The sequence below is a fragment of the Malus sylvestris genome, chromosome 15 (assembly GCF_916048215.2).
Source record: "Malus sylvestris chromosome 15, drMalSylv7.2, whole genome shotgun sequence".
Taxonomy (NCBI): Eukaryota; Viridiplantae; Streptophyta; class Magnoliopsida; order Rosales; family Rosaceae; genus Malus; species Malus sylvestris.
Window position 1 is genome coordinate 54,635,913 of NC_062274.1, and position 11,420 is coordinate 54,647,332.

Below are 11,420 nucleotides of genomic sequence, written 5' to 3' on the forward strand. Positions count from 1 at the left end.
AAGAACATGTTAGATAAGTCTATCATGAAGAGGACAACACAAACAACCAATGCTTAATCCTTTGTTAAATGAACAAAGGAACTTACGAAGATTAGCATAATGACATGGATACTTTTAGTGTTATTAGTTCTTCACTTACAAATCGTTGTATGAAGAAATAATAGTTTCTTTGAACAACCCTTAGTCAATGCAAACACTAGTGCTTGTTTCTTTGTTAAATGAACAAAGAACTTGAGAAGAAAGCACAAAGGCATGGACACGTTATATGCCATGATTCTTCACTTACAATTTGTTGTATGAAGAAATGAGAGTTGCCTTGTACAACTCTTGAAGGTTTGTAATTATGTTTAGAACATAATGGTTGGTTGACAAAAATAGTCCATTAACATGGACTTATGATGATTTTGAATCATTGAATGTTGAAGTGATAAACCACTTAACGAGACGGAAACTAGGCAAGGACTTCACCTTTGTGTCCCTATCCTAATGGTTCACTAAGTTTATTGTAAACTATGTAGTGAAAAATAACCACATGCTCTCCAAAATGTTTGATGTGTATAACACAATTGAAAAAGGTTTCAAGAGAGATAGTGGGAGTTTAGGGACCATGACTATCGTAGTCAAAGGAGAAGTCAAATAAAGAAGATAAATAACTCCAAGGGAACAAACTTTCTTTATGAAAGGATGGACATTGGAAGGGGTATTTGCAAGAAATGTCTTGCAAGTGTCAAGAACACACTTTTCGAAACTTGAATGTATGATTCCGTATTAGTGACTATGTTTTACAGTCGTTGTAAAAGTGTGACTAATAAGAAGTAGAAGATATATGAGAGAAGAGAAAGTACTTCACATTCGAAACGTGAATCAAATGTAGATCTCTGTGAAAGCAGATGGTACTTACTTCCTCATATGAACTACCATAGAAATTGGAAAAACATAGATTGTCTTAATATTCCAATTTTAAGGAACTAAATTCCGTCACTATGTGAAATGGATAAATGTTTTGTTTGACAAAACAATGTTCTTTATTAATCAATGATTGGATTATGGTAATCTAATTAATTATCTCTATAGTAGAGATAATATGGTAGTGTTAACTGTTTAGAAAATAATGATGCTTAAAACCCAAAAGGTTGCAAGGTAGTGACTAATCCCAACTAAAGTTGTGATACCTCTAAAACATAAATTACGAGTTGGTCATAGATGGACGCTTTGGATCGTTAGATCCGGATCCAATACCTTCTTGTTAAAATTTTATGGAGGCGAAATGTTCGAATCTTTATTCTTTTGGAAAGAAGAAAGAATCACAAAGTTGTTGAGGTTAATTCACTTAGATGTTAGTGGCACTTGTCCACAAACATAAATACTACTCATGTTGATTAACATTCACCGAAGATCACTCTCGGTTGGACTATAGTTTATTTTGAATAAACACAAGTCCGAATACTTTGCAAAATGTTTCAAAGAATTCAAGTAATGTAAGTTGATGAGTAAGACGTCTAAAGTATTTACCTCCTTAGATTTGATCCAAGATAAGGTAACACTTTAGAACAGTTTCCTTGAAAGATATCAAGGAAATAAGCATCATAAGATAATGTATTTCTCCATTAGGAGAAGATCGAACTCGAATAAGATTTAGTTCGTTAGATGTTATCTGTTACCCATATATAGGATATATACTTCTAAAAACAATATGATTGTCAATGAGAAGATCTTCCAATATTTTCATGACTCCATAAGATGTAGTTGGAAAGAAAGACAAATCTTAAAGCATGTTAAGATTTGGGGTTGTGTGCTAATAAGCAATATTTGTTTGATAACAATCTTGTAGGATATCCTTAAAATAACTTTTGGATATCGCTTCTATAAACCAACTAACAAATGTTGTTTTGTTGGGTAGTTCATTGTAATTCTACAATGTGATTTGCCTAAAAGCAAATGAACGAGAGATAGAACTCAAAGAATGGGTTCTTTGAGAGACAAGAAAGTAATCAACGAATATAACAACCTAGTTCCTATACCTCAAGCTCCAAGGTAGTCGATAAGGATTTATAAACCGTCTCAGTTGAATGGTTTTGAACTTTATGACTATGTCATAGAGTTGCACCTCTTAATTCGAAAGAAATAAGAATGAAATCCTTATGACTACATTGAGTGCATATACGATATATACTCAAGGAAATGGTAAAGTACCATTTGACTCGAAATAATGAAACCTTCATAGTTAATTGGTAGCTTAAGGTGACTACAATCAAAGAGAATGGTTGACTTTGAAGAAACCATCTTTGAGATAGTCTTGGTTTCGATTAATTCGAAAAATGCTAGCTACAACTAAATGGTGATTCAATGTTTGGACATTATTAAGATAGTCTTGATAATATATGTCTAAAACTATGAATCACAAGACATGTAAGTTGTAGAGATCCATCCATCATGGATCGTAGCAAGCTAGTGGGAGCTACAAGCGTCTTATGAGAGAAAGGTCAAATCGTTTGATTTCTCATAAAGATGTAAATGAATATTTTGTTTACTAGTTTTACAAAAGATTAGTGGGAGTTAATCATGTTCCTAAAATTTAAATATATACGATATATTAATTTTGGAAATGAAAAGAATACTTCTTCGTTAAAGTTATGACTTTAATACATTATATGAAGATAGAATGTATATGGGAGATATAGTCTATATACATGGGATGGAAATCTATAATGATATATTTCATGATATAATTGGATTATATCAATCCCTAATAATAGACAATGGATGCTAGGAAGTTTCTCATATGATGATAAACTTCAATAAGAAGGACGATTCTAGTGAGACTAGCAAGTTGCCCTTCTCAAAGGGAACGTGCCCCTTTGACTCCCAAAGAAATAATGCGTAAATTGAATCCTTTATGCATACGCAGAAAGGTGATTTATGTATTTCATATTGTATGAAAAACATTGATATGAGTTGTACCTAGAACGGTACAAGACGATATCAGTGCAAGCCAAGGATCAGAACCATGGCAACTGTCAAGTGAGTCCTTAAGTATTTAATAAATATTAAAGGATAAATTCCTCAAAGATCGAGGAAGAATCAAAGTGACGTAATGGAAGCGTAAATGTATTAGATTATGAATCTAATCCATCATTGGATGTTTCTTCATTATGAATGAAGAGATAAACAGATATCTCTTTATTATGACTAAAGAGATATTTGGATGGAAACATTAAAGTAATGACTTTAGTGTGTTCCATTATGAATGCAAAATATATTGCCATAAAGAAGTTTACAACAATGTTGTTTGGATGGGAAAGTTCATTTATGAACTCTCTATTCGATTCCAACCAGAAAGTGTATGACACTAATGGGGCGATAGCTCAAGCCTGGGAATCAAGGTCTCATCAAGATCCGAACACAAATGAGAGACTGAACCACATGATTGAGAATCATGTATAATGGTGACGTCGTTATTCTCAAGGTTGCTTCTGTGGATAACACATATAGATGTCCACTGTCTAGGCCTACTATTCAGCCATTTATGAAATGACTACAGAAGAGGTATCATCAAGATGACCTAGCTGATTGGCTCTAGTGCAAGTGGGAGATTGTTGGAAATGTGCCCTAAAGCCAATCATGTGATGATACTTTACGGACATTTCACATGTTAAACTAATCTAGTTTTGCATATAAAGGGCAAAGATTATTGTTTGAGCCATCTCATATAAATGTTATATGCTTAAACGATAAAGTCCAAGGAATATGTGATTGGGAGAATGTAATCTAATGAAGTTAGATTCATGAGACCATTCTTTCGTAGACACATCCTAAATGTTCCTGATCATAGGATTGCCAATTGGGCATTGACAGTCCGTTAAGATCGGTACGTACTATGTCTTCTCTCAGGGAGAGTGATTAGTCTCGAGTCATTGGTGTGTGTGACATCAAGACAAGCACGGTAGGTGCTCAATAGAGAATGAGTTCACTGAACGCGATCAACGAAGGGTTCTCATATTCCATGTCACATGAGAACTCATGGTTGGGATAATGCAAATTAGTCCTTTGACCTGAGGCATCATAGTTGTCTTGTGGTTAAGACCTTGATCTTTGATTATGTCAAAGTCACTCCATCAAGAGGGTGTCCACGGCATCGTTGGGGTCAAGCGACTTAGCTATGGAGACAAGTGAATGCGCAACAAGGGATCTCTAACCTTCAAACCGTTTGAGGGAGAATACTCTCTGATATGATTTGAATCTCTGGCCAGAGTATGAATGAGATTAGGGAATGCGTTCCGAATCACATTCAAGGTAATCATATAAGCACAAGACACACATTGGATAGTAGACATGAGAAATAAACTATCAAACCAAACAATGTGGTCAAGAGTATTAGATTAGAGAAATACTGTATTGCATTTGTAATCCCGAACTGAATAGGTTCTCTAACCTCTTCTGATTAGCTTGGGTAACCATGATATGCTGCTAGGTGTCACTCATGGTTTGTGGAAGCCCTAAATGTGTGTAGTCACTAAAGGGAGAATTGAAAATTGTTTCAATTCACAATCGATGTAAAATGGTTTTAATCGCCCACTACCTCGCTAAAAGGAACCTAATGGATAGCACACCATAAGAGGTGGAGATTGAAGATTAAACGGAAATGAGTAAGAATGATTAAATGGTTTAATCATTTATTTATGGCAAGGATTAATTAATATGTTAATTAATCAAACGAATAAGTTCGTTAAAGACTTCGGGATAGTTTTGGACCTTAAGGCCCAATGGGCTTCGAACGTCAAGCCCATTAACTTAAGTTGTATGACAATTTAATGAATAAAGATTCATTAAGGCCCAAAAGCCCAAAATTCCCTACATGGCCGGCCATAGTGTGATGAATTAGGGTTTTGGTTATTTAGGTCACTTAAAGAAGTGACTATATAAATGACTTTATAACTAAAATTCATTAAGGGTTTATTTTTGGGGAAAATTGGTGAGAATTGTCTCTCCATTTTCTCTCTAAAGAGGCCAACACCTTGGAGGGTACATCTAGCAATCCTACTACTCCAAGGTCACTCATTTCTTCTACAATCTAACCTTGGTGAAGAGACTTAGAGGTTCTCAATTTTGGGAACTTGGAGAACCTATTCTTCCATCCAAATCCATGGATCTAAGAAGCAAGGAATGAAGGCCCTATCTCTTTGGGTGATTAGCCTTTGCTTATGCAAAGAGGAATCTACAAAGGTATTAATTTCAACTCACTTTGTTTTGAGTTGATTAATTGGTTCACCAATCTACTAGGCTTTGAATTTCATGGTAATGTTTTGTTTTTGAGTGCATACAAGCATGATTCCGCCTTTAATTGTTAATTGCATGCTATATGATGTTGCTCAAATGAACATGTTTTCACAAAATAATTCCTTCACCATCCCAGTTTGGACTAAGTGTTCCTTCACTCGGGACTCTGTCGCAGAGTAATCTTTTCTTCAATACCCAATCCCCCACTTTGGAAGAACGAGGTTTGACCCTTGAGTCATAGTAGTTGGAGATGCGCTGCTTGTAGGCGACATTCCTCAAGTGAGCCTGGTTTTTTTGTTCCTCGACTAGATCTAAGTTGAGGGTAAGTTGTTTTTCATTTTTGCTTTGCACGTAGTTCTAGACTCGGTACGTTGCTTGCTCAAGCTCAAATAGGACAACTGCCTTTGTACCAAAAGCAAGCGAGAATGGGGTTTCTCCTATTGATGCCCGATACGAAGTGGGATATGACCAAAGAACTTGGGGCACAAATTCTGGCCAATAACCTTTAGCCTTGTCCAATCTGGTTTTTAAAGTTTGCTTGATTATTTTGTTTACAGCTTCAACTTGTCCATTAGACTAGGGATGAGCTGGGGAGGCAAAACATAAGTTGATGTTGAACTTAGAGTAGAACATTCTGAACTTATTGTTGTCAAACTGTCGCCTATTGTCGGTGACTATCGCATTGGGAATGCCGAATCTGGAAAGGATGTTTTTCCAAACAAAGTCTTCTATTTTTGCCTCAGTAATGGTTGCCAAGGGTTCTACTTCGACCCACTTTGTGAAGTAGTCAACTGCAATGATTGCATAGCGAACTTTGCCCTTCCCTGCAGGCATTGGGCCGATCAAATCAAGTCCCCATTAGGCGAAGGGCCAAGGCCTGATCATAGGAGTGAGCGGCTCGGGAGGGGAGTGAGGAATAGTTACGTAGCGTTGACACTTATCACATGAGCGGGATATTCTGATGGCATCTTAGTGGAGTGTTGGCCAGTAATATCCTTGGTGAAAAGCCTTGTGTTCTAAGGATCGAGATCCAGCTTGATCTCCGCAGACTTCTTCATGTATTTCCTGAAGGAAAGTTTCCGCCTCTGCGGGTGTAAGCCATCTTAGGTATGGTAGGTTAAAATCCCGCTTGTAAAGTTGGTCATTAATGATCAAGTAACGGGTAGCCTTGCCTCAAATTTGCTTAGCTTAGACTTTGTCATTTGGAAGGGTGCCATGAGTAAGGAATCTATAAATCAGGGTAATCCAACTATCCCCCTATTGTAAGTTGCACACTTCTGCAGCCATGGTGCTTGGTGCTGCCAACAATTCAACCTGAATTTTTCTCCCAATCTTGTCTTCCACCGCTGAAGCGAGGCGAGCCAAAGCATCTGCATGACTGTTTGCCGTTCTAGGAATTTGGGTGATCTGGTAGTGGAAGTGCTTGAGCAACAATTGTGTTTGTGCCAGATATGCTGCTATGGAGCTATCCTTAGCGTCAAAGTTGTTGGTGACCTGGTTAACCACCAATTGGGAGTCACTGAAGATATCAATTCGTTTAACCGCAAGGTGTTTGGCCAAACGTAAGCCTGCTATGAGGGTTTCATATTCGGCCTCATTGTTCAACACCTTGAATTTGAAACGAAGAGCATACTTCAATGCCACTTTGTCAGGGGTCGTAAGGACTAGTCCTACTCCACAACCCTGTTTATTGGACGAGCCATCAACATATAGGCTCCATGCTAGGGCTATTGGTTATATTTTCTGAGCTTCCGACGGTAATGAAACCACTTTTTAAGGAGTAGAAACAATGTCAAAAGGATATGTGAAGTCGGCGATGAAGTCTGCCACTGCTTGGCCCTTATCAGCTGGCTTTGGTTGGTAGGAGATGTCAAACTCACCCAATGCTATCACCCATTTGATCATTCACCCAGAAGTGTCAGAACTTTGGAGTATCTGTCAAAGAGGATGATTGGTAAGCACGATGATGGAGTGTGCTTGGAAGTAAGGGCGAAGTTTTCGAGCAGACATGACCAATGCTAGAGCCAATTTCTCAATGTTGGAGTATCGTGTCTCCGCATCTTGTAAGGTCTTACTAGCGTAGTAGACAGGCCGTTCGACATTACCATCCTTTCGAATGAGAACGGAGCTTACTGCTGAAGCTGATACCGACAGATAGATAATGAGAGTGTCAATAACCTCAGGTTAGGAGAGCAGAGGGGCTTTACTCATGTAGTCAACATCAAAACCCAAAAAATCATCCACAACATAGAAGAATGGGAAGCAAGAAACTGAGATGGTTTTTCATTGTGATGGCCTCACTGGTCGTGGCAACAATGGCAACAATTCTCCATTGATGAGAAAGGGTGTGCAGACCAGATGGCATCCCATCCACGGCGTCCATTCTTGCCTTCAACCTGGTAGCATCCTTGCAAAAGCAGGCTCCTCAAACGCAAAAAACCTGTTGTCATCTCAACTTTCCAGCGAGTTCAGGCTCCTCAGACATAAAACCCCACAAAACAGTGCGGTTATGGCCAAGATCAGCTTTTTGCAGCGATCGTCCTCAGTCAAATCCCGATATCATCTATCTCTCTCTTCCTATTTTAGCGACGTCAAAGCTAGCCTCAGGCAACTCCACTAGCAGCAACAATCACCGCCGTCGCCGGAATAGAGAAAACCCACTTCCTCTGCAACTCCACCAATCGCCGACCTCTCTACGAATTAGGGTTTCTCTTCGTCTTCGGCAAACATGGCGGATGTGGAGGCTGATGTTGCGGGGGCAAGAATACCAAAGAAGAGGACGTTCAAGAAGTTCAGCTTTAGAGGCGTCAATTTGGATGCGCTTGTCGACATGTTGATTGATGAGCTTGTTAAGCTCTTTCCTGCTATTGGGCTCGCAGAAGGTTCCAGAGAGGTTTGAAGAGAAAGCCAATGGCTTTGATCAAGAAGCTGCGCAAAGCGCCTCATATTTGGTTATGACATCGGAATTTCAGCTTGTTTCCGCAACAATTGCCTGCGCACTTTATTTACGTTATTTACATTATTTACATTTTTTAGAGCTGGAGTACACCAGCTTGTGTTCAAACAGCAGAAAAAGAAAAAAAGGAGGCATATATACGAAAGTTGCTAAATGGTGAGGCAGATCTTGTCAGCAAGGTTGAAAGAAATATTCCCAATGATGACCCAAGAAACCTAGCTATGATAGCTGATAATTGCCTGCGCACTTCCTCAACCAATACGGAAAGCGTTGTCTGCCATTTACCAAAAGAGAAAAGAGAAAGCAAAAGCAGAAAGCAAAAGAGAAAGCAAAAGCAAGGAATAAACACCCCACCAAAATGATGTAATTTATTTTTATTATCTTTCGGAGACATCTGTATAAACCCAATCAGAGGGTAATATGTATAAACCCCATCATAGGGTAATTTATAAAAAAAATGGAAAAACCCAAAATAAATGGGCTGAAATGTTGTGTAGAGGGCGAAGGCCCATAAGCCCAAAATAGCTCCAACCAGGCGATCAAAAATACGCCTAGTACTTCCAAAATTATTCGGCAACCCGCTGCTATTATCACCAACCAAGTGACCAAAAGTACGCCCAGTACTCCAAAAATTATTCGGCAACCTGCCGCTATTACCACCAACCAGGTGATGAAATGTACAACCCGTACTCTAATATCATTTGGCAACTAGCCATTGATGCCACCAACCAGGTAATGAAATGTACAACCCGTACTCTCCTTTATGCCACCAACCAAGTGACCAAAAGTACGCCCAGTACTTCATATTATACATAAGCATTACTCATGTCAATCATACATAAACATTCATGAGCATCACTTATATCAATCATACATAAACATTCATGAGCATCACTCATGTAAACGTCCATGAGCATCACTTATGTCAATCAAACATTCATGAGCATCACTCATGTCAATCAGCTTCAAAAGCTTCATTTGCAAAAGCTTTAGCTTCAAAAGCTTCATTTACAGAGCTACAGCTTCAAAGCTTCACTTACAAAGCTTCAGTGAAGGGTATACAAATACAGCCTCCGAACAACTGCCACTTCGGCCCATACATGGATTCAATTTGAAGTCTCCAGCCAACAGACTCTATTGACTGAAGACTTAGGGGACTACATTATGTACCATATATTGGGCCTCAACTGGGCCTCATGAAAAATACTTGGGGGACTCTAGCCCATCATTCATGTATTGAGGAATGAGCCCTTATTCTATAAAAGGGACTCCCTCACCACCATTAGAGAGCATTAACTCTAGCCCGTATTTATGTATTGAGGAGCGAGCCCTTATTCTATAAAAGGGACTCCCTCACCATCATTAGAGAACATCGCCGCTTACTGAGCAACCGCCTCACCGCGAGCATCAAATCTAGCACATATTTATGTATTGAAGAGCAATCCCTTATTCTATAAAAGGGACTCCCTCACCTTCAACGCCACAAGCCGAGCCAACCAAGGCAACATAAGCCACGAGCCGAGCAGCCTCGCAGCATGTGCTACTTCTAGTTGAGCATCATTTCAAATTGAGCACCGCCTCATATCGAACATCAGTTCAAAACAACATCTAGTTACTTCGGCCCACACATGGACTGAATTTCAAGTCTCCAGCCAAAAGACTCTCTTGACTGAAGACTTGGGGGACTACTGTTTATACCATATTTAGGGCCTCATATTTAGATCTCGTACAAATACTCGAGAGACTTAAATGTAATTATGTGATAAAGGAAGGGGCAAATATGTAATAAGTGAGGAGTCCTTATTCTATAAAAGGACCCCTCACCCTCATAATTAAGGGAGGCCATTTCCTAAGCCTCTCTTATCTAGGGCAAAGCTCTCACACTCTCTCCCTCACAAATACTCTCAGAGAAATACAATCAATGTGGACGTATCCCAAACCTTGGGGTGAACCACAATACATCTTGTGTTATTTACATTACATGCAGATTCACGGTTGGATTTACGTTGTTCCAAGACCTTCGGTCTTGTGCATCAACAGAGCCAAAAATAATCAAGAAGAATATGAAGGCAACATGTGGATTCTAGGGTGAAAAGCACAAAATTACCCTCGAGGAACATCAAAATTCCTACGCGTGAGCAGCAGACAATCATCCCACAATCAAGTCAAAAGTGCCAAAACTAGGTATTTATTTATAACCTATTTCATCCATCCTCATCAAATCTTCTCCACAAGGTAACCCCTAAATCATTCTTGTTTTATTATATTAATTAGCTAATTAATTGATTAATTATTTAATTAATTTGCTAATTAAACACAAATCATTAACTTCACCCCTAAAACCATCTAAGTAGCTGGTCCATCTCCTCCCAAGGTGACTGGCTACACCCTTATATAAACACCCTCATTGTATCCAAAACTGAATTCCATTCTCTTGTTAAATTCTCTAAATTCTCCAAACACTTTTTCCTCAAAATTCTAACTTTTGGCATTGAAGGTTCTTCAGCTAAAGCACCCCCCCCCACTTCATCGTGGGTGCGTTAGACTATTGACCTTGACCTAAGATATTATTTATTTTGTAGGTGTAATTTTGTCCAAGAGCAAGGAGAAAGAAATTTGCATCCACAAATTGGTGCTTTCATTGAGAGTTGAGTCACACGCTCGTAGAAGACTCTCGTATCTAAGGCTTTTTGTTTCTTTGCTTATTTGTAGATTTTTCGTACATTCTTATCTTTGGAATTTTTATTTCTAAAAATTCTTTGATAAAACATAAAACAAAAGTACAATGGCAAATGATTTGCAAACCTTGACAAACGGAAATTCCAACGTTCAAGGATTCGGACCACTACAAGGCTCAACATAGTGGTAAGCGGAGCGGCACCCCCACGAGGCACCACCGTGGTAACCACCACGGTAGCCACCATTGGCAAAACCCATGGCTCCAAGGCCACGGCCCAAGCAGTGCCACTTAAACCTTCAAAGGCCTAAGCCCTAGCTAAGCTGAACTATGCTGTCCAAACTCAACACGTTGCGAAGCTGAGCCCAAGCCTCACATCCGCGTGTGCCACATGCCTAGCAGCGCACTCCCGTGGCCCAGCCTGCTCTTGCGACCCAACCTACTCCCATGGCTTTCCAAGCAGCCTAAATTAGTCCAAGATTAGTTTAACCATCCCAGCTTCAAATTTCT

The 11,420-nt window shown here is 39.1% G+C and overlaps 1 pseudogene; it reads left to right on the plus strand.

Moving 5' to 3' along the window:
• Positions 1 to 7,940: 7,940 nt before the first annotated feature.
• Positions 7,941 to 8,235, plus strand: LOC126603119 (40S ribosomal protein S15-4-like; annotated as a pseudogene).
• Positions 8,236 to 11,420: the final 3,185 nt, after the last annotated feature.